A 24449-nucleotide genomic window follows, 5' to 3' on the forward strand; every position below is an offset into this window, starting at 1 on the left:
ATTCACCAGATATATTGGTGAAAATAGCCCCATGGCAGCACGAACTTTAAACACATGCTCTTGAGTTTTAACGAAATGAGTGACCATTTAAACACTTTTCTAAATTTCCTGGCTAAATAAAATTGGTTTTGAGTTAAAATGAGAGAAAGGAATGAGAACTAAAGGAAAATTTATGCAACACCTTTAACAGAAAAAAAAAGACAAAAGGGTGGTTTTGGTAAGAAAGTGAAATGCAAATTAGCTTGAGAGGCAAACAGGAAGTAACACGAATGGCTGAGAAACAGCATATTGTACTGGGAAGGAAAAAAACAAACAGAGAAATGTATATGGTGGTGGCAATCACAAAATGACAAAGCGATTACACACCAAGATATACTGAAAAGGAGAAAATGACATGAAAAAATTGTTATAAAAGTGAAGAAAGAATTTTATTCTTTAATTTAAATATTTTGATTACTTTAAAACTCTAAATTGATGTTTATTCCTTCAGAACTTTCTTCTTTCATGCATTTCCCTAAATTAGTCAGTCTATCTCATATCTTTATCATAAAAATTTTATTTTGCAATTGTCTGCTATCAAAGTAAACCTTTGATTAAAAATCTCCAAAATACATAAGATAAAAATAAAAATTTATTTTTATGATACCATCCAGAGAAAATTGATTTTAGCATTCAAACTATATCTACTAATTTTTCTAATTATTTTTAATCTGCATAGATATGTATTTTTGTATAAAAATATGTTAAATCTATACATTTGAGCTGGAAGAAGCACACGCTGGAATCAAGATTGCCAGGAGAAATATCAATAACCTCAGATATGCAGATGACACCACCCTTATGGCAGAAAGTGAAGAGGAACTAAAAAGCCTCTTGATGAAAGTGAAAGAGGAGACTGAAAAAGTTGGCTTAAAGTTCAACATTCAGAAAATGAAGATCATGGCATCTGGTCCCATCACCTCATGGGAAATAGATGAGGAAACAGTGGAAACAGTGTCAGACTTTATTTTTGGGGGCTCCAAAATCACTGCAGATGGTGATTGCAGCCATGAAATTAAAAGATGCTTACTCCTTGGAAGGAAAGTGATGACCAACCTAGATAGCATATTCAAAAGCAGAGACATTACTTTGCCAACAAGTGTCCATCCAGTCGAGGCTATGGTTTTTCCAGTAGTCATGTATGGATGTGAGAGTTGGACTGTGAAGAAGGCTAAGCACTGAAGAATTGATGCTTTTGAACTGTGGTGTTTGAGGAGACACTTGAGAGTGCCTTGGACTGCAAGGAGATCCAACCAGTCATTCCCAAAGGAGATCAGTCCTGGGTGTTCATTGGAAGGACTGATGTTGAAGCTGAAACTCCAATACTTTGGCTACCTCATGCAAAGAGTTGACTCATTGGAGAAGTCTCTGATGTTGGGAGGGATTGGGGGCAGGAGGAGAAGGGGATGACAGAGGATGAGATGGCTGGAGGGCATCACCGACTTGATGGACATGAATTTGAGTGAACTCCGGGAGTTGGTGATGGACAGGGAGGCCTGGCGTGCTGCAACTCATGGGGTCACAAAGTGTCGGACACGACTGAGTGACTGAAGTGAACTGAATACATTTAAAATAGAGGTAATATGTGCTTAATATATTTTCAGGTAAAATTTTCTTCATCTATTTTTACTTAAATTGAATTAATCTGGGGCAATTTTCCCTTTTATGGATTTATACATATTTAATCCATTTTGAGTTGTGATTGGTAGTTAGAATAGGAAAAACGAGTCCAGAATGGCGGTGGCTAAAAGACAAGGAATGGAAAAGCTTGTAAAAATAGAACAAAGGAAGGTCCAAGGACCAGTGTGAGGACCTCAGGTAAAACAAACAGCACTCTTGGCTAGTTTACCTATGACAGGCCTGAGGGGAGGGGAAAAAAAAAAAAAAATATATATATATATATATATATATATATATATATATATTTATAAAGAGGAGCCAAAGGGCCAGGGGTCTCTCTCTTTTCTCTGAGTCTTTTAGGTCTTCATGCTCTCATGCCTTGAGGATGTATTTTCCTTTATTTTCTAAATAAAACTGAGCTGTAACACAGAGCTGGAACACTGATCCATCCGAGGGTTGTAACACTGATATGTCGCTTGAAATTTTTGTTGTGACAAGACAGAGCCAAGGAAATTACACACTCTCCTGACAGTTGTATTAAAAATTTCTGCCAATATTAACAATATTGAAATTAATATATGAATGTATCATATAGTTATTAAATTCTTCCTTTTGAATTGATTCTCAGAAATAGAATTTCTGGGTCAATAGTTATATATTTTTCCATAACTTTATACATATTTACTAATTCCCTTCCAGAAATTTTATACCAGATTCCTTTCTTTCAGCCTGTTAGATAATCTATTTCCTAACTTCCTGGACAATGGAAGTTTTCATATTTATATTTACAATTTCTTATCTTTCATAATATTTTGCAAAGTTTTGTGAAAGAATTTTGTATATGATGGACACGAACCGTCTACCATATGTATTATGAATATTTTTTCTTCATTTAAAAAATTTGTCCTTTATTTTATTTGAATTCTTTTTCCTGTTAAGAAGTTCTTTAATTTTTGCATTATTAAATTATCAAGCAACTCTTTTTTACCACTAATGCCACTTGGAAAGCTCCAAGTAATTCTTTTTTGATATTTACTTTGGTATTATGGTTAGGATGTCTTTCCTGCATTCCTAATTTAGACACACAATCAAAAACCATAAAGACTGACATAAAACAAAATAATCATTTATATAAAAGAACACACCAGGAAAAAAAAATGTTGTAAGAGAAGTAGAAATCTTTATGTATGACAAATTATTAACTCTAATATAGCTCTAAAATGTTTGAGAAAGGTAATACAAATTTGTTCTAAACATTCTAATGTTATTGCTGGATAAATTTTACAAAAAAAATGGTATATGTATATACGTGTGTGTGTGTGTTAGTTGCTCAGTTGTGTCTGACTCTTTGAGCCTCCATAGGCTATTTCCCGCCAAGCGTCTCTGTCCATGGCACTCTCCAGGCAAGAATACTGGAGTGGGTTGCCATGCCCTACATCAGATACACACACATATGCACACATATGCATATTTATATATACTTTATAGATTGTGCTGTTAACTAATATGTCATTATCCATCCATCAGATTACTCAAAATATAAAATATTGGTAACAGTGTTGGCAATTATTAGCAGGTTGGTAGCACCTGCTAATAAATGTGTGCCTTATTTCATTAAAGTTTAAATTGAACACTTTTGCACAGTAAAGGAAACCATAAACAAGGCAAAAAGACAACCTTTAGAATGGGAAAAAGAATTCACAAATGAAGTAACAGTCAAAGGATTAATCTCCAAAATGTACAAACAGCTCATGGACCTCAGTATCAATAAAACAAAGAGCAAAATTTAAAAAAAAAAAGGGAAGAAGACCTAAATTTCTCCAAGAAAACACATAGATGGGCAGTAAACACATAAAAAGATGCTCAACATCACTAATTATTAGAGATGTGCAAATCAAAACCTCAATGAAGTGTCATTTCACACCTGTCAGAATGGCGATCATTAGAAATATTTACAAACAATAAATGTTGGAGACTGTGTGGAGAAAAGAATGTTTTTGCACTGTTGGTGGGAATGTAAACTGATATAGTCACTATGAAGAGCAGGATCGAATTTCTTAAAAAAACATAAACTATTAAAAATAGAGCTACCATAAGACCCTATAATCCTCACTCCTGGGCATATTCTCAGAGAAAAACATGATCTGAAAGGATAGATGCACTCCAGTGTTCATTGCATCACTATTTATAATATCCAGGACAGGGCCGCAACCTAAATGTCCATCAACAGAGGAGTGGATAAAGAAGATGTGGTACATATATACAGAGCAGTATTACTCAGCCATAAAAAAGGATGAAATTGGGCCATTTGTAGAGCTGTGCATAGACCTAAAGACAGTCATACAGAGTTAAGTAAATCAGAGAAGAGCAAATATCGTATATTAATGCATGTATGTGGAATCTAGAAAAATGGTGTAGATGATCTGATTTGTGAAACAGAAGTAGCGAGCAAATATGTGAACACCAAGAGGGAAGAGATGGGATGAGGAGAATTGGGATATTGAGATTGACACATATACACTACTGATACTATGTATAAAATAGATAACTAACGAAAACTTACTGTATGGCACCGGGAACTCTACTCAATGCTCTGTGTTGACCAAATGGGAAGAAAATCAAATAATGAGGTGATATATATTATCTAAGGCTGATTCTGGGGCTTCCCAGGTGGCTCAGTGGTAAAGAATCTGCTTGTCAATGGAGGAGATGTAGATTTGATCCTGGGGTTGGGAAGATCCCTGGGAAAATGAAATGGTAATCTATGCCAGTATTCTTGCCTGGGAAATCCCATGTACAGAGGGACTGGATGGGCTATAGTCCATGGGGTCACAAAGAGTTAACACAACTGAGCAACTAAACAATAATAAAAACAATAGATGAATGCACAGTCAGCATTCCTTATTCCTGGGATCTGCTTCTATGAAGTCAACCAACAACAGGTCAAAAATATAGATTAAAAAATTCAAGTGCTAAAAAGCAAAACTGGAATTCACCATGTTCCAATAACTTTTTAGAAGACATTGATATGGCAATTACAACCATTTACATAGTATTTGCATTGTGTTAGGTATTATAAGTAATCTAGACATGATTTAAAGAATGCAGGAGAATATGCACAGGTTATATGTAAATACGTCAGCATTTTGTATAGAGGATCTGAGTATCCAAGGATTTTGGTATCTGAAGGGGTGTGGTACTAATCCCCCTCAGATACAGAGGGACATTTACATTTGTTTTAGCACTACTGTGATAATTAAAACTAGACAGAAAAAGAAGGAGAGAGTTTGACATATTTATTAATTTTGGTTGCAAATGACAGAACCTAACTCAAGCAAAATTATGGAAAAAGAAATGCATTCTACATGCAATGGAAATATTCAGAGATAGCTTTAGCTTTAGTCAGGAGTTCCAGCAATATATTAAAATCATACCATCACTTTCTTTCTTTGTAATACTTCATTATTTGTGTTGGATTTTAAGGTGATTCTCACTAGTTAGTGGCAATTGCTGCCACTTACTTGAGGCTCAGTTTTTGCATCCAGCAGAAATATAAATGTTTCTACTTTTTGTTATACTTTTGTACAGTGTTACACTATGCAAATCATATCATTTTTTCATCTCTAAATAAGGCATTGTGCCCAGGAAGATATTTAGCCAGGCTCAAGTCAGGTGACCACATTTGCAGTCAGGGATGGAGTTGGCATATCCAATCCACTTGGACTGAGATGATGGCTCAAAATATAGTTATGTTAAAAGGTTAGGAAGAATGGATGATGGAAGCCCAATGATATACCAAAATGAACTAAATTGTTAGGTAAAAACAATACAATTCACAGGATTATATAAATTATATATCTTTCCATAAAAAGTTAAAAAGAAGATTTTCTTAAAATATTCATGTATGAAAACAAATAGGGCTGGTGCATGGGGATGACCCAGAGCAATGTTATGGGGAGGGAGGTGGGAGGGAGGGTTCATGTTTGCGAACGCATGTAAGAATTAAAGATATTAAATTTTAAAAAAAATAAATAAATAAAGCATTGATAGGGCAAAAAAAATGCTGAAACAAAAATAAACTAGGAGAAGCATTAAAAAAAAAAAAAGCATTTAACAATACACCAACTGTCAGGATTCCTTACCTATGGAGAAGGGCTGGGATCTGAATGAGATCCGTTTTATTACTTAATATATTTCTGAATGTATAATATATTATGTCCTTGCTCAGTTGCTTCAGTTGGGTTTGACTCTTTGTGACTCAATGGACCTTAGCCTGACAGGCCCCTAAATCCATGGGATTTTCCAGGTAAGAATACTGCAGTAGGTTTCCATGCCTTCCTCCAGGGGATCTTTCTGACTCAGGAGTCTCCTGCATTGCTGGAGGATTCTTTACTGCTGAGCCATTGGAGAATGCCTCAATCTTTTATACAATTAACAGGTTATATTTATTAAAATTTTACTACATTTTATACAATGTTACAGAGAAGGCAATGGCAACCCACTCCAGTATTCTTGCCTGGAAAATCCCATGGATGGAGGAGCCTGGTGGGCTGCAGTCCATGGGGTCACTAAGAGTCAGACACTTTTGAGATCCTTTAATAGACTGGAACCTGGTGGTCTGGAGTCAATGATAAGAAAGTGAAGGAGAGAGAAAGAGGGTGATATTCCTTAGTTTATGCAGAAGACCAATAAAGTCCCTAAAACGGGGCTTGGTCTGTTTGCAAAGGCCTCAGGCACCCTCTCAATGGGGTGAAGACACAGAGCACTTTCTCGAGAGGATCTTAGAAGCCTGATCAGGAAAGTGAACCCAGAGGGCCTCTGTGCTCTGGAGAAATAGCCTGAAAAAAAAGAGAGAAAGAGAGAGAGGGAGAGAGAGAGAAGACACAGGGAACAAAGCTCTGATGGAGCAAATGTGTTTTAATCAACAGGTGTGGGCATATATACTGTCTTACAAGGTAGTTATTCTCAGCAAAGATAAAGATTAAAATTCCATACTTACAAAACATAGGCGATCCATATTAAAAACAGAGAGAGTTGTAAAAAATCACTTTTACGGTATGGTTCATAAGAAGGAAGAGCGTACTACTTATCACCATATTGAAAAACTAATGAGGGAAATGCCTGGATTCCTCAGCCCTGGGAGAGGCTTGCCTCTCCTCTTAATTCCTGAATATTCAGGAATTAATAAGGAACAGAGGATTCCTGACAGATCCAAAACAGCACACAGGAAGCCTCCTGTTAAATGCTTCCTGACAAGACATGACTGAGCGACTTCACTTTCACTTCTCACTTTTTATGCATTGGAGAAGGAAATGGCAACCCACTCCAGTGTTCTCACCTGGAGAATACCGGGAACAGCAGAGCCTGGTGGGCTGCCGTCTATGGGGTCGCACAGAGTCAGACACGACTGAGCAATTTTGTGGCAGCAGCAGCATACAATGTTAACTTATGTTGCATGTATAATTTCATTTAATTGTGGTAAACATTTCAAGAAGTAATGCTATTTTTATAATGATTTTCACATGAGAAAAGTTTGGTAACAGAGACTGTAACTGGTCAAAATGCCACTCCAGAACATTTTTTAAATTATAAAGCTATATGGATAGATAGATGGGCATAGGTATGGTGTATATATACACGAATATATAACTAATACTAATATACTACATAATCATATATTAATAGATCTATTTATGTAAAGTCAATGAATTATTTTTGAATTGTATTATTGTATATCACATTATATTACCCTTTTGGCTCAAACGGTAAAGAATTTGCCTGCAGAGACATGCAGGAGATGTGAATTTGATCCCTCGTTTGGGTAGATCCCCTGGAGAAGAGAATGGCTACCCACTCCAGAAATATTGCCTGAAGAATTCCATGGACAGAGGAGCCTGGTGGGCTACAGTCCATGAGGTGACAAAGAGTCGAACAGGACTGAACGACTAACGCACATGTCACACTATATTATGATATATATATATGTATACACATACAAAAATTATAAACTATTTTTGTGTTCATAATTTCATTTGGTATTAAAAATATTGTCTTTCCTATATTCATTCTGTAACGACCTAAGTCATTTCTAAAGTACTTCTAAAATTTGCAGTGTTTTATTTAAATTTTAATTCATATAGAAATGAGGTATAAGACAATAAATACAGCCTTGTTACTTTCCAAATTGTTAGTATCTTATCCTAAGAAAGTTTATTTTCCACTAAATATAATGGCTACTTTATTATTACAATAAATATCTTTAAAATGATAATGGTTATGCCTCACTGGTCCATCTAACTTGATCCCAGAACTATTTTAATTTTTGAAAAGCTCTTGCTGGTCTCAAAATTATATAAATTGACAGTACTGTTAGAAAAAATGTAGAGCCCAAACCTTTCCAAACTCATCAGTATTCTATTCTGATAAAATCATATTTATGTTTCATTTTAAGAAAATTGATTTCTTTGTAATATTGACACTATGACTATGACAATGGACTTTCCCTTTTTAAAATAACTCCTTTTATGACCCTTAATTAGCTTCATAATTTTCTTCACATGGTATTTCTCATTATGGTATTAATATCCCAGGACATTTTAGATTATTTGAAGTTATTATAAATCCAGCAATGTTTTTCACTACCGTTCCACTGAAATGTAAGATAGCTAGTGATGTTCTTATTTTCCTTGTAATATTAATTTACTGTTTGTATGTCACATTGTAAAAACATTAAAGAAATATATGTCACTTATCATAAGTTCATCAACTTAAGCTGTTTTTTAGTATATTCACATGTTATACAAATATCGCCACTATCTAATTACATGTGCCTCATTTCTTTCACTTAACAAATATTTCCAAGATTCCTCTATGTTTTAGGATTTTTGCTTCATTATTTTTATTGCTGAATAATGTTTCATTGTATAATATATGGACTTTTGTTTATCCATTCATCAGGTGATGGCCATTTGGGTTGTTTTCACCTTTGGGCTATTAAGAAATGAGAGGCGGCTACCATTAGGTGTTGTTTTAACAATGTCTTATTTTCTGTATCCTGATGCTTTGACAACTTGGGTCTTGTTGACCCTCCAGAGATTTCACGTCCCAGGATTTCAGTCACTACCTAGTTGGCAACCCACTCCAGTACTCTTGCCTGGAGAATCCCATGGAGGGAGGAGCCTGGTAGGCTACAGTCCATGGGGTCGCAAAGAGTCGGACATGACTGAGCGACTTCACTTAGGGATAGTAAACACCTTGCATAAAATCATGCTTTTCAAATTTAAGGCAATTAATCAAGAGCTACCCTTCAACCACTTTCTTTTTCAGGCTGTTACACTCCAAGCCACTTAAGAACCTGCTCCAGGAAGAAGCTTTATGTCCCAGAGCCCACTGAAATTGTTCAAGCTAGCCTGCTTACCCTGCCTGGCCCCTTCTTTCCATGAAAGCTATAGTTAAGGCTCCTGTCCAAAGTTGCTCTCTTTCTCCTCGGCTGCCTGTTTGACTTGGTGCTTCTCCATGTGAACCCACGTGTCAAGGTGTGCTCCCTCTACTTGGAAATTGTAAGTAACAAACTGTCTATTTTTAAGGCAATCATCTCCTCTTCTGCTGGCCTTAATATAACTCAAAATATCTATTAACATGCCATAGTTTAACTCAGATATTTTCTTTCCCCAGGTCAGTTAGGCTCTTGTAAAACCTTAGTATATTATGCTCTGGTAAAATAGTTTTCATTGATGGCAAATCCTGTTAAGGAAAAAGCTTCCATAACAAACTAAAAGTAAAACTACCATGTGTGTGTTTAGTTGCTAAGTCACGTCTGCCACTTTTCCAACTCCATGGACTGAAGTTTGCCAAGCTCCTTAGTCCATGGGATTTCCCAGGCAAGAGTACTAGAGTGGGTTGTCATTTCCTTCTGCAGGGGATCTTCTACAACCACGAATCAAACCCGCATCTCTTGTATTGCCTGTATTGACAGTCAGATTCTTTACCACTGAATCCGCCTGTATTGACAATCAAATTCTCTACCTCTGAGAAGCCATGACCCAGCAATGCCACTACTGGCCATATGCCCAGAGAAAATTATAATTCAAAAAGATATATGCATCTCAATATTCACAAGAGCCAGGACATGAAAGCAACCTAAATAGCCATTAATACAGGAATGGATAAAGAAGATATGGTACACATAAACAATGGAATATTACTCAGCCATAAAAATGAAATTTTGTCATTTGCAGAGACATGGATGGACCTAGAGACTGTCTTACAGAGTGAAGTAAGTCACAAAGAGAAGAACAAATATTTTATTATATATTAATGCATATATGTGGACTCTTAAAAAAATGGTAAAGATCTTATTTGCAAAACAGAAAGAGAGACATAGATGTAAAGAACAAAAACTATGAATACCAAGGAAGAAATAGAGGTGGGATGAATTGTGACATTGGGATTGACATATATACACTACTATACGTGAAATAGACAACTAATGAGAACCTACTGTGTAGCACAGGGACCTCTACTCGGTACTTTGTGGTGACCTAAATGGGAAAGATATCTGAAAAGAGAGGATATATATACAGACTCACACATATGGCTGATTCACTTTGCAGTACAGCAGAAACTGACACAGCAGTTTAAAGTAAACCATAGTTTAAAAAAAAAAATTGCTCTGAGAGTTTTTTTTTTTTTTAATAGATACTTTTCCCCTTGCTGGAATATGATTTTTCTTCAGTCTTTAGTATAAGAAGAACCTGGTAGGGCTCCTAATAGAAAAACTCATGAAAATTTGGGGGCCACAATATGACCTGTCCTTCTGGCATTTTTAACTCTCAAATTTGCCCACACTGAGCCTCCAGCAATTCACCAGTTGCAAGATAAGTTGTCCCCAACATAGGTTTCTGCTCTGGTACTTATGCCAAATAAGCTATTAGTTTTATGTGTCCGATTATTTCTCAAATTTGGAGGGCAGAGGTTTGCCTTGTGATCGCAGTCCTCTAATTATTTTTAATTTTCAGTTTGTTCAATATGTTACATGTACTGCAGCGAAGAGTGATGACTTCCAAGCTTCTTTCATGCTTGGAAGGAAACTGGAAGTGCAATGTTTAAATTTATATTCTTTTTCAAAAATATTATTTAACTCAATTTTCTTTCCAAATTTTGTGTCAGGTTGTATTGTCATGTCTTGTTATTAAGAATGAATTAATAGACTCCTATATAGTCCTTTGCTATGTGACAGTTAATTTTTTTTTCTTGGTAAATGCTGTTTTTTATTTTATTTTATTTTTTTTAGTTTTTTATTTTTTAAATTTAGTATCTTTAATTCTTACATGCGTTCCCAAACATGAACCCCCCTCCCACCTCCCTCCCCATAACATCTCTCTGGGTCATCCCCATGCACCAGCCCCTAATAGTACTAAATTGCATGGTTTGTATGAAAAATATGATACACTAAAATGACCATAAATTTGCAGTAAACCTATATAGGTATATAATTATAAAAACAAAACCGAATTTAAAAATTATCATCAATGATATTATATTTGTTTTACCAATACCTTGAGGGAAAATATCATTATTATAACATAAATTTTAACACTATTTCATTTCTTATGTTCATAGATTTTTTGTAAAAACTGTATGATATGTTTATGCAGATTGCACCCCCAATAATTAGCTATTCTCCTGCATGAACATATCATTTGAGTATACAAAATTTTATTTGGTGCTCAGATTATAGTGAAGTAAATTACTAGTATTTGACATCAGTTTATGGCAATAAAATTTTATCATGTGCAAGAGAAACTTCCCAGTGTCCCTAGCAGGGATAGTATTAGATATGAAAAGCTGAGAGTCTGGACTGAGAAGATAGATGTACTATTCACCCTGTACAATTATAGTTATTTTCATTGAGCAAGTTATTTAGCCTCTCTGTTCCTCAGTTTCTTCATCTATAAAAGTGCTACATAATAGTGCTTCCTTCTTATGACTGTCATGAGAATTAGTGATGTCAGTATGTACTGTGCTTTGAGTATTGCCTGACACATAGTAAGCAATCTTAAATATACTATAAAACTTATTTTAATATATTCCTTTACATAGAAAATTCATTGTACTAAATCTTTATATATTGTAGCTATGTATCAAATATATAACCTAAGGAGTCTCTGAGCACTTGCTTTAAGTGTTCTTTTTTTTTTTTTAATTTCCACAATCATATGCTATTCACAAATCTAGTATTTATTATTGAGCCCAAATCCAAAGGGTATCATTAAGTATATACATAAAAATCATTAGGCCACATAACTGTGAAATGTATTTGTAGAACTGTCTTAAGACAAGCTATATATTAATACTAAAAAAAAAAAAAAAATGTCATCTGAGTCCTTACTTTTCTTTCTCTTTTTCCTAGTCCAGTCTTTCCTTTCTCTATGCATCCTGGTCTCATTCTTTTTTTCTGCAGGTGGGCTCTTCCAAAATGACGTAAGATATGACACTTCCTAGTCACATATTCGGAGAAGGCAATGGCACCCCACTCCAGTAATCTTGCCTATTGAAAATCCCATGGACGGAGGAGCATGGTAGGCTGCAGTCCATGGGGTCGCCAAGAGTCGGATACGACTGAGTGACTTCATTTTCACTTTTCACTTTCATGAGTTGGAGAAGGAAATGGCACCCCACTCCAGTGTTCTTGCCTGGAGAATCCCAGGGATGGGGGAGCCTGGTGGGCTGCCGTCTATGGGGTCGCACAGAATCGTACACGACTGAAGCGACTTAGCAACAGTAGCCGTCATATGTTACATTGTCTACTTAAAAATGAACCAAGAGAATAGAGAATATCTGTTTTTCAATCCAAGGAGGGAAATCAAGATGTTTCTTTCTTCCCATCTTCATAGAAAACACCAAGAGATGGTATCTTATTGGTCAAGTTGGCTCATTTGCCTCTCTATGTGTTGGGAGGGTATGATGCACTCTCAGTCCTCTCACAGCAAAATGGACATGCAGAGACAGTTCCTAAATGAGACAGTGCTGTGTAGGCCATAGCACATATAACTTCTAAAAGGAATGTGGATAATTGTAAAATTATTTTCAGTAACTGATATCCTCAGTGCTGCTGCTGCTAAGTCACTTCAGTCATGTCCGACTCTGTGCGACCCCAGAGACGGCAGCCCACCAGGCTCCCCGTCCCTGGGATTCTCCAGGCAAGAACACTGGAGTGGGTTGCCATTTCCTTCTCCAATGCATGACAGTGAAAAGTGAAAATGAAGTCGCTCAGTCGTGTCCAACTCTTCACAACCCCATGGACTGCAGCCTACCAGGCTCCTCCATCCGTGGGATTTTCCAGGCAAGGGTACTGGAGTGGGGTGCCATTGCCTTCTAATTTGATTTCTTACCTGAGAAGATTAATAGATTTCAAAAAATACTACCATAAATAATAAACAGATAAACTGCATGGAAAACAAAAGACATGCATATTCCCTTATATATTGGGTTGGCCAAAGAGGTTTTTTTTTTTTTTTTTCTGTAAAATGTTACAGAACATTTTGGCCAACCCAATAGATCCTCAACAAATACATTTTAATGTTTGAAAATTTAATAATAGTTACCATGGAAGAACTTTTTAGATTATTTAAGCTAATTTCTTTCTTGACCTTAGTTTTAAAAAGAAAAAAAATCAAGTTAGAGTTTCAGTGATTTGCTTCTGTTCAAATAATTTTGATAAACTTGTGGGCAAAGAGGTGAACTTTAAAATTTTTCTAAATAATGTTTGGATAACTAAATTCTAGAGCTAGACAGGTCATAAATATAACTGAGTTTCTCTTCTTCCTAAAATGGTTCTATGAATAATGATATTGGTATTTGTGTTTCCCTCATGGTCAAAGGGTTATAAAAATGGGCCATAGTTAATCAGAATGATTTAATCTTTTGACCATGCTCAATTATGAATATGAATACACACATATGAATATGTTCAATGTTAGAAGTTACTGACATTCTTACGACTTAGTGTGGTGTCTACCCATTAACATGATAGCGATAATAAGATATTCTAAAACACCCAGTGAACTTTCATTTAGTCTGATTGAAATTGAGATTATAGTTAAGATCTGCTGACTTGTTTTCAGTACATGACTAATTTCAGTGATTCCTCCTAAAATATTAAAGCACAATCTTAGTGTAATTCTTATGTAACAAAGAATTTGGCTGGTCTTTGTATCCAGTTCCTGGGATGAAGGTGAAGGTGAAGTCGCTCAGTCGTGTCCAACTCTTTGCGACCCTGTGGACTGTAGCCCACCAGGCTCCTCTGTCCATGGGATTCTCCAGGCAAGAATGCTGGAGGGGGTTGCCATTTCCTTCTCCAGGGAATCTTCCCGACTCAGGGATCTAACCCAGGTCTCCCGCATTGCAGGCAGACACTTTAACCTCTGAGCCACCAGGAAAGGCTCCAAATTCTGGATATTTCCTCATTTGTGGAGAGGGTTTTATCCATGGTGAGACTCTCAGATCACACTTGGGTCTATGCTAATGAGGTGACTCACATGGATCCAAAGATTGTTTTAGGAAGAGACTGGGCATACCAGAGAGGCCAGCCATGTGGGATTAGATATAATTTTGAGTCACATTGTATCAGTTCAACCTCCAAGGAAGAAATGAGGGCTGAAATCCAGTTTAAAGACATGACCAATGATTCAATCAATCATGCCCACATAATAAAATCCAACAAAAACTAAGAACATCCAAGGCTGAGGTATGCTTCCTGGTGGGTATTATATATTGATATGCCAGAGGATGACTCATCCTGACTCCATGGGGAAATGACAAGAAGGCTCTGGATATGGAACCCTCTCAGACCCAGCACCATGTGTCTCTTATATTGGTGTGTTCTGGATTTTGTGCTTTATAATAAAACTATAATCATAGTATAGTCTTTTACTGACTACTGTGAGTCATTTTAGTTAATTATCAAATCTGAGGAGGTAGCTGGAACCCCAAACTTGGCAAATTGGTCAGGAGTGTGTGTGTGGCCTGGGAGTTTCCAACTTTGCACTTGTCTGATTTGAGGCAAGTGGTGTAGAAGACTATGCCCTTAACCTCTGAAATTTGTCAGCAATCAGAATTTCTGATAGCAATCATAATTTCATTGCAGTAATATAAAATTTATTTTAATTAAAATATGAAGTGCTTAATAATAACAAACTTAAGGATTTTGTAGCTGTAAGCACAGAATACTGAATAATTTATAATAAGATGATTTATTCTTTAGAATAGTGTAGCTTTGTCAAAGGGCATTATGAACAATACATTGTATCAAACAGTGGCATTTTGAATGAATGAATTAAATATTAAGATGTCATATTTGAAATAGGTCTAAAGATTATTTCAAGCATCATATAATTTTCACATGCAGTGCAGTGCAGTGCTTAGCAACTTCAGTTGTATCCTGAACTGCCAGACTTCTCTGTCTGTTGAATTCTCCAGGGAAGAATACAGGTTGGGTTGCCATGCCCTTTTCCAGGGCATCTTCCTAGCCCACGGATCGAACCAGCATCTTCTGCATCTCCTGCATTGCAGGTGGATTCTTTACTGCTAAGCCACTGGGAAAATCAAATTTCCTCATAAAATAAGGCAAAATAAGAACATGTAATGGAAATCTTTCATAGAAATGAAACAAAAGAGATGTGGCAACAAAGCTATTTCTGAAGAGTATTAGTAAAATACTCAAAAATCTACTGGGGTCATGGTGTTCGACATCTTGTTATATACAGGTAAATAAGGGCTTCTCTGATGGCTCGGAGGTTAAAGCATCTCCCTGCAATGCAGAAGACCTGGGTTTGATCCCTGGGTGGGGAAGATCCCCTGGTGAAGGAAATGGCAACCCACTCCAGCATTCTTGCCTGGAGAATCCCATGGACAGAGGAGCCTGGTGGGCTACAGTCCATGGGGTCGCAAAGAGTTGGACACAACTGAGCGACTTAACTAATTAACTTAACTAATAGATTTTGCAGTGTCTGTGTATGTGTGTGTTGCATTAACCACATGAAATATTAAATATATAATAGAAATGGAAATTATAGTAATCAAAGCAGGAAGAATTACTCAAGTCCATATTGTTAAATCTCAAATCTATTACCAGGGTCTGAGTTACCTCAGTGTCCACTATCTTTTCTTTTTCTTTTTTTTAAATTATTTTGTGTTGGGGTTTAATCAGTTAACAATGTTCTGACAGTTTTAGGTGAACAAGGAAGGGGCTCAGCAAGACATATACATGTATCCATTCTCCCCCAAACTCCCCTCCCATCCAGCTGCCACATGACATTGAGCAGAGTTCCCTGTGTTATATTTTAGGTCCTTGCTGCTTATCCATTTTATATATAGCAGCCATTATCTTTGCTTCATACCAGCAGTGGTGGCCAAGAACCATCACTTAGGGTCACTGGTAAGTGAGATTTAGGAAAGTCTAGCCTATCAGTCCAAAATTACCTATTGCCCTGGTGTTAAAAGGGTAAAACTCAAAAGCAGACTAGTGTTGGTGATGGTATTCTGGTATCCATCTTGTAATTCCTCCTTTGGCCTTATTATTGGCAATATAAGATATAGTTCCAAGAATATAAGTAAAACTGAAACCTTTCCCAGCCTAGTGTAGTCTAATTCATTATATTTTCAAGGGCATGTGGATTTTCTGCTGGTCACTTTGAAAAACACCAGCATGCCTCTGAATTGGGAAGTACAATTTTGTTGTCTTTTGCTCATACGTGTATAATGGTCCACAAGAATAGATAAATATTTCTATTTTAAGAAGAAAAGATTGGTAATGGATGAAAGCATATCTGACAACTTTTTCAATGTATTTTTTTTCAATGAAACTTTTTTGGGCATTACGTTTGAATAGCTGTGTAAAAGGTCAGAAGTACAAAAATACCTTCAAGGAACTGTTTAATCAGAGCTAGAGACTGTAGTATAAAGAATAAAGGCAACTAGCAAGAGCTATAATTGAGATAGGCTGACATAGAGGAGAGAAGCCATGCTTTAGTTTCAAACAAATATTTGTGTAAGTTTTTACTAAATGTGAGAAAATAAGCTACTAAAGATTAAATTAACTACTATGCCTTTATTTTTGAATGTATATAAAAAGACATAGATTGCCAGGCTTTTTATATTTGAAAAACTATATTAATTATGCAGCTAAGGTTTTAAAATAAATTTTAACTATTATTTTTGCTCCGAATTTCTCTAGAAATACATATCAGAGCATGTTCAGAAAGTACTCATGGGAAATTATAGAGAGATTGTAATGCTTAGTTTGAGTATTTGTGATCAGCAAGTTTCTCCTTGGATAATGTGTGGATGGTATTTAAAATAAAGCAAAGGTAGTGATGATATTTAAGCCATAGGTAAAGATGAAACAGTATGGTTTGAGCAATGAAATTGTTCATTGTGTTCAAGAATAATATAGTTAAAGCATAATATACATGAAAGACTGTTTGGATATGAGTTTCAGGACAAGAATAACATCTTTTCTAGGGTCCTCATAGATACTAGACTTTAATAACTGCAGTCTTCACACGATTTTGTAAGAATATATTCAGTGATCATTCTTTTATTCCTTGAAGAAGACTGTGTCCCTTTATCTTAGCAAAGCCCTAAGTGCTCAGCTGTGTCTGACTCGTTGCTGCCGCATAAACTGAAGCCCACTAGGCACCTTGGTCCATAGAATCTTCCAGGCAAGAATACTGGAGCAGGTTGCCATTTCCTACTCCTGGAGATATTTCCAAGCTAGGGCTTGAACCTGTGGCTCTTGTGTCTCATGCATTGGCAGTCAGATTCTTTACCATTAGCGCCACGTGGGAATAGTCATTTTAATAAATGTGTGTTCCAAAATGTGGTCTGACAATACATAGCCTTTGAACCATATGTAATTCACTGAGTGTTTTTATAAAAAAAAAAAGTTTTATTGGAACAAATATAATTTATTTCCATCACCTATAAATTTTCTTTCTTATAAAAGCAGAGTTGAGTGTTTGAACAGACACTTTATTACTCACAAAGCTGAAAATATTTACTACCTTGCCATTTTTTTCCCAATTTTTTGGAACACAAAGTGAATGGAAAAGAATTCCAATAACAAAACTAATTTTTCCCTTTGATAATGAAACAAATGTTTCTTTCTTTGATAATGACAGGGCTTCTTTTCCCATGAAAATCTAGAGAGTAAATGCGACCTTTCACTCCACTTAGGGTTCCAGTTCAGTTCAGTCCAGTCACTCAGTCGTGTCCGATTCTTTGCAACTCCATTAATTGCTGCACGCCAGGCCTCCCTGTCCGTCACCAACTCCTGGAGTTTACTCAGACTCACATCCATCGAGTCGGTGATGCCACCCAGCCATCTTATCCTGTCGTCCCCTTCTCCTCCTGTCCCCAATACCTCCCAGCATCAGAGTCTTTTCCAGTGAGTCAACTCTTCACATGAGGTGGTCAAAGTCCTCAAGTTTCAGCTTTAGCATCAGTCCTTCCAAAGAACACCCAGGGCTGATCTCCTTTAGAATGGACTGGCTGGATCTCTTTGCAGTCCAAGGGACTCTCAAGAGTCTTCTCCAACACCACAGTTCAAAAGCATCAATTCTTTGGTGCTCAGCTTTCTGCACAGTCCAACTCTCACATCCATACATGACCACTGGAAAAACTACGGCTTTGACTAGATGGACCTTTGTTGACAAAGTAATGTCTCTGCTATTTAACATGCTATTTAGCTTGGTCATAACTTTCCTTCCAAGGAGTATGTGTCTTTTAATTTCATGGCTGCAGTCACCATCTGCCATGATTTTGGAGCCCCTAAAAATAAAGTCTGACACTGTTTCCCCATCTATTTCCCATGAAGTGATGGGACCAGACGCCATGATCTTCGTCTTCTGAATGTTGAGCTTTAAGCCAACTTTTTCACTCTCCTCTTTCACTTTCATCAAGAGGCTTTTTAGTTCCTCTTCACTTTCTGTCATAAGGGTGGTGTCATCTGCATATCTGAGGTGATTGATATTTCTCCCGGCAATCTTGATTCCAGCTTGTGCTTCTTCCAGCCCAGCATTTCTCATGATGTACTCTGCATATAAGTTAAACAAGCAGGGTGAAAATGTACAGCCTTGATGTACTCCTTTTCCTATTTGGAACCAGTCTGTTTTATTTGGCCTCAAATTCAATATCGTTCACATTTAGTCACATTTCCTTCACAAGAGAACTTTGTAATTGGCTATTTCTCCCCCTCTACCACACTCTGCAGCTTTTCTTGCTGTTTTTCCCTCTCTCTGTAACTATCCAAATTCCCACAGTTTTTTATATTTTCTTTTAATTGGAGGCTAATTACTTTGTAATATTGTGGTGGTTTTTGCCATACATTCTTCTCAATAAAGATCATTAGATTACTTCAACTCAGAAGCTTCTCTTCCACTGAAATCCTGTGTTCTTCTTTTATGACCTATTAATTTTAACCACACTTTACAAGTTGATGCCTCTTGTATTTCACTATGAATTGTTTTTTGCATTCTATGCTTATTTCTTCTTTCTTCAAGCACATTGCAATGTCCTTTATCACAGAGTACTATATTGAATAGTTGATATGTATCTCTCCCATCTTTATGAGTGTTAATCTTTCATTTTTCATATGTGATATTTCCCCTTGTATTTTAAATTACTACGTTGCTGTGGGGTCTTTTGGTGGAGTCTTTGCATCTCTGAACAGTGTTTTATTCTTCAGCAAAAATAAGTAAAGAAGAAACAGATAACTTTTGCCCAGAGTGAAGGGCGCATAATACAACCATCATCATATTTATTTATCTCAGAATTTGAGGAAATGGAAATTGATTTATCTTTTAGGTATTTGCTGGCATAAACTCCCATATTCTAGGATTTGGTGAGGACTAAAAGTGAGAATACAATAGAAAATGTCCAATAGAAACTCTGGCATGTATTGTGTTCAACAAATGCTGGCTCCTCCACTTTCTGATTTTCCTTCAGAACAAAATTCTCATTCTTATTTTGAAAATGTTCAATTTTGAGATATGACACTCCATGCTATGCATGACACAGATACAAAAAATATTATTTAATAGAAGTATTATTTCTTTTTGCTCCCACAAGCTTTTTGCCTTTTATCTATACTTGTGATTGATATATGCATTTTAATTTAAAAATATAATGAAGACCCAAAAGAGAAAATATGGGGAGAAAAGTTTTTGGCCAAATAAAAATAGAAGTACTGAACAAATTTGGAAAACATCAGAGTTGACAAAAAAGGCAAGGCTTACAGAAGGAAAGAAATCATGTCCTTGGGGTATCATCAATGTAAAAAATATATGTGTTAATTCTCCAAACTAATAATAAGTAAATTATGAAAAATGTATACTGTAAAAGTTAAGTCATTCATCAAGACCTCTTATCTATTCATTCTAGTACTTTTTCTTGAATTTCTCTTATTTACTTCTTCTATCAACCATATTTGACTAGCGAATATAGTATATTTGTAATTTGTTTATCTATTCCCAGACTTCTTCTATATTCTTATAGTTACACAGACATAAAATTACATCAAATTGTATAGTTAGTAGAAAATTTACTATTTTCTGTTCCAGATCTACTGAATTTACTATTTTCTGTGCCAGATCTATTGAAACTTTATATATATATATATATATATATATATATATAAAATTTCACTATTTGTGAAATTAATAGTGATTAATTATTTGTGAGGCTGTTTGTGAAATTAGCCTCAGTGTGAGTGCATGTTAATCATTCAGTTGTGTATGACTCTTTGTAACCTCATGGACTATAGCTCACCAGCCTTTTCTGTGCATGGAATTCTCTAGGCAAGAATACTGGAGTAGGTTGCCATTCCCTTCTCCAGGGTGTCTTCCTGACCCAGGGATCAAAGTCAGGTCTCCTGCATTTCAGGCAGATTCTTTACATACATTCTATTTGTGAAATTAGCCTCAAAAGAAATCATAAAAACATATTATTTACTTTTTAAATTAGATCAAATTATAATATGTTTAGTTTATACTATCTTAGTTACTATCTCTTAATGTCCTTGTTTTTTAAAAATTCTTTTTTACTTTGCTATTAAATCTAAACAACTTTTCGCCTGAATTCAAAACACTCCATTTTATTTTACTATATATTAGAGTGGAAATGATCCACTTGTTTTACTTGTGTCAGACTGTTTAGACACAACTCTTGGAGAGAATGGAATGAAATGATCTTTAGTTAATTATAATCAAGTCTGACTAACCCATGCATCATTTATCTATTTCTTAGTGTGGCTACAAAAATGAAGTTGTGATGAACTCAGAAAAACGAACTAGTGAGCTAACAACACTATTAATATTATCTAAGGAAGAATTTCAAATTAATTAGCATGTCTACAGTAGACTGTTTAATTTTCTTCCTCATATCTTGTGCACTTGAAAGGGTCAGATGACCTTAAAATGTAATAACAATTGTTTATGTTTATTTTTTTCTGCCAAGTATTAAGTGCTAAATATGTCACAATTCTTAATTCTAGCTCTTCCTATAACATTCACACATTTAGTATATGTTAGCATGCTTTATTGGAGAAGGCAATGGCAACCCACTCCAGTACTCTTGCCTGGAAAATCCCATGGACGGAGGAGCCTGGTAGGCTGCAGTACATGGAGCTGCTAAGAGTCAGGCATGACTGAGTGACTTCACTTTCACTTTTCACTTTCATGCATTGGAGAAGTAAATGGCAACCCACTCCAGTATTCTTGCCTGGAGAATCCCAGGGACAGAGGAGCCTGGTGGGCTGCTGTTTATGGGGTCGCACAGAGTCGGACACGACTGAAGTGACTTAGTAGGAGCAGCAGCAGCAGCATGCTTTATTAGAATTAAAAAATTAAATAAATTGAGCCTATGAAGCAAGCCAGTTGGAGAATATAGAATTCCAATGATTAATACAGATAGTAAATTACATATTAAAGTTTACTTCTCTTATAAATACCAATTTAAGCTAATGAATATTATAGCTAAGGATTTACAGTTCATAATAATTTAAAAGACATCTGAAATAATATAAATTACAATATTATATTTTTCTTATTTTAGTATGATTTTCCTATCTCTTATAAACATTTTTGATCCTAGAGAAAACATATTTTTATATAATTTACTTCAATTTAAAGAAAAAAATTGCCATATTTTGTTTAGCTCTATTGTTTTGCCATACTACTGGAAAGTAAGTTTCAAGTTTCATGCCAATTTATTTCTAAATATTTCAGCAGAAATCTTATATTTTTAGAAATTGCACAAACATGCAATGAAAATAATGCTATCTTCATTTCACTTGGATGTTGAGATAAATTTTGTTTAATTGACTTCTTATTTATCATAGAAAATTGTCAGAATAACATTTTGAATTGAGAACTAAAATCTTCTCAAATATATTCCTGCTACTTGAATTCTCTGATCAAAAATCAGCAAACTATAGCCTGTAGTCCTGTTGCCTTTTTCATAAATACATTTTTATTAGAACACAGCTACATCTATTTGTTTAAGAATTGTCTACGGCTTTTTGCATGCTAAAATGATGTCAATATGAGCTGCTACACAGGCTAAAATATTTAGTATCTGGCTTCATAACACATGGCTTCTCTGGTGGCTTAGTGGCAAAGAACCTGCCAGCAATGGGAAAATCCCTTGGAAAATAGAACAGCTACCCCCTCCAGTATTCTTGCCTGGAGCATTCCACGGATAGAGGAATCTGGTGGGCTACAGTCCATGGGGTCACACAGAGTTGGATATGACTGGATGATAAATAGTTACACTTTATTTCACTTTTATAAGACATGTTTGCCAAGCCATACTCCGGATCCCAAATTTCTTTCAACCAAGTTTCTTGTACAGAAGTTTCTTGTACAGCTGAAGGGATTCTGCTGCAATACGTTTTATTCAAATTCGTTAGCCTTTCGGGGCACCTGGTTATCTTGTCGGTACAACTAAACATCATATGATGCCCTTTCAGATAAAAAAAAAAAATCTACCAATAAAGTTCCCCACATTGAGTCATTAGACACAAGGTACAAAAAATTGCCCTCCATTTTGTGAGAGCTGTCACAACATGCCAGGCTTTCCTTTCCATCAGATGATTTACTCAGAGATCAAACATCTAATGCTGTGGGATATATCTCTTACTCTCAAAAGAGTATAGGTTTTCTATTAATTTCTTATTTCCTGTTTAATCATGGGCTTATGAAATTAAGACGATTAAAATTTATAATTCAAATTATGGTGCATAAATTAAAATTCACTTAATCTGAAGGAAAAAAATGGAAACGATGTTCTAGTATCCCTAACAGACAAAAAACCAATTTCTATAAAAGTTTTATTTAATGAGATTGATAATGTAAAGGACTTTCTTCATCAACGTCTGTATCCCAGTTGTCTACTACACAGCTTAGTACCAATATGTGTTATTCTGAGTTTTCTTAGTTGCAACCTACAAAAACTGATAATTAGTTAAATAGAAAGTAAATGTATTGCTCACATAAATACTGGGATAACTGAAGAACAAGGCTATAGAAACAGACAGTAATAAAGAAGGCTATGTATCCAGAGTCATTGTCACAATCCCACCATGACCATGGGGTCAGTTTGTTTAGAGTACTATTACATCAATCAATAAACATCAGATGCAACAATTTCTTATAAAAAGATAACTACTTATATAATCTTACCATAAAAAAAACAAAGGGCATTACTTCTGCTATCATTGTCATTTCTGTTTGTATATAATAAATATCAATGTTACACTTCTGTCAACACAAACATGACTTCATCAGTCTTGCTTTTTGGCATCTTTAGCTTCCAAGTCAAAATCCAAAGTAGGTATATCTGACTTCCCAAGTTTAGGTCACTCCTGTGTTTTTGATGCATGGGAGTCTTGAGCTGTGAACATCACATCTTTTTTACTTTAATAATATGGGGTGATTTATGCCATCCACAAGATTTATCAATTGCTTGAAGAGGTTTTTGATGTTAAACAAACAAAGAAAAAGTCTACTAAAAGTAAGTAAAGTGTTTAAAGATGGTGGTAGGGAAATAAAGGTATTTTTAGAAGAGAAAGTGAAGAGAAAGCTAAGAATTTAGAAGTGAAAAGCACTTTGGAGACATTTGATGGAATGTTTTAGATGTTCTCCGTATTTACTTTGAGTATATATTGCCTGCTGCTGCTGCTGCTGCTAAGTCGCTTCAGTCGTGTCCTACTCTTTGTGACCCCATAGATGGCAGCCCACCAGGCTCCCCTGTCCCTGGGATTCTCCAGGCAAGAACACTGGAGTGGGTTGCCATTTCCTTCTCCAATGCACGAAAGTGAAAAGTGTATTTTCTTCTCCAATGCATGAAAGTGAAAAGTGAAAGTGAAGTCACTCAGTCATGTCCAGCTCTTCGCGACCCCATGGACTGCAGCCTACCAGGATCCTCCATCCTTGGGATTTTCCAGGCAAGAGTACTGGAGTGGGGTGCCATTGCCTTCTCCGATATATTGCCTAGATATTCAATAATACTGTGTACTGAGAAATAAGACAAAAATAACTCTTTGGAATCAAATTTAAGAAGGTCTAGAATGTCAAGAAGATAAATTATTAAACTTCTGTTCAATCATGATTTTTCTAATCTTCTTTGAAAGTATAAAAGTCAGAGACCCAGGAGAGACTGGAAATGGCTGAGTATTATAAACAAAGGAACCAACAAATACTACCAGGCAAGTGTCAAATAGTTGCTGATAA

The sequence above is a fragment of the Ovis aries genome, chromosome 8 (assembly GCF_016772045.2).
Source record: "Ovis aries strain OAR_USU_Benz2616 breed Rambouillet chromosome 8, ARS-UI_Ramb_v3.0, whole genome shotgun sequence".
Lineage (NCBI taxonomy): Eukaryota > Metazoa > Chordata > Mammalia > Artiodactyla > Bovidae > Ovis > Ovis aries.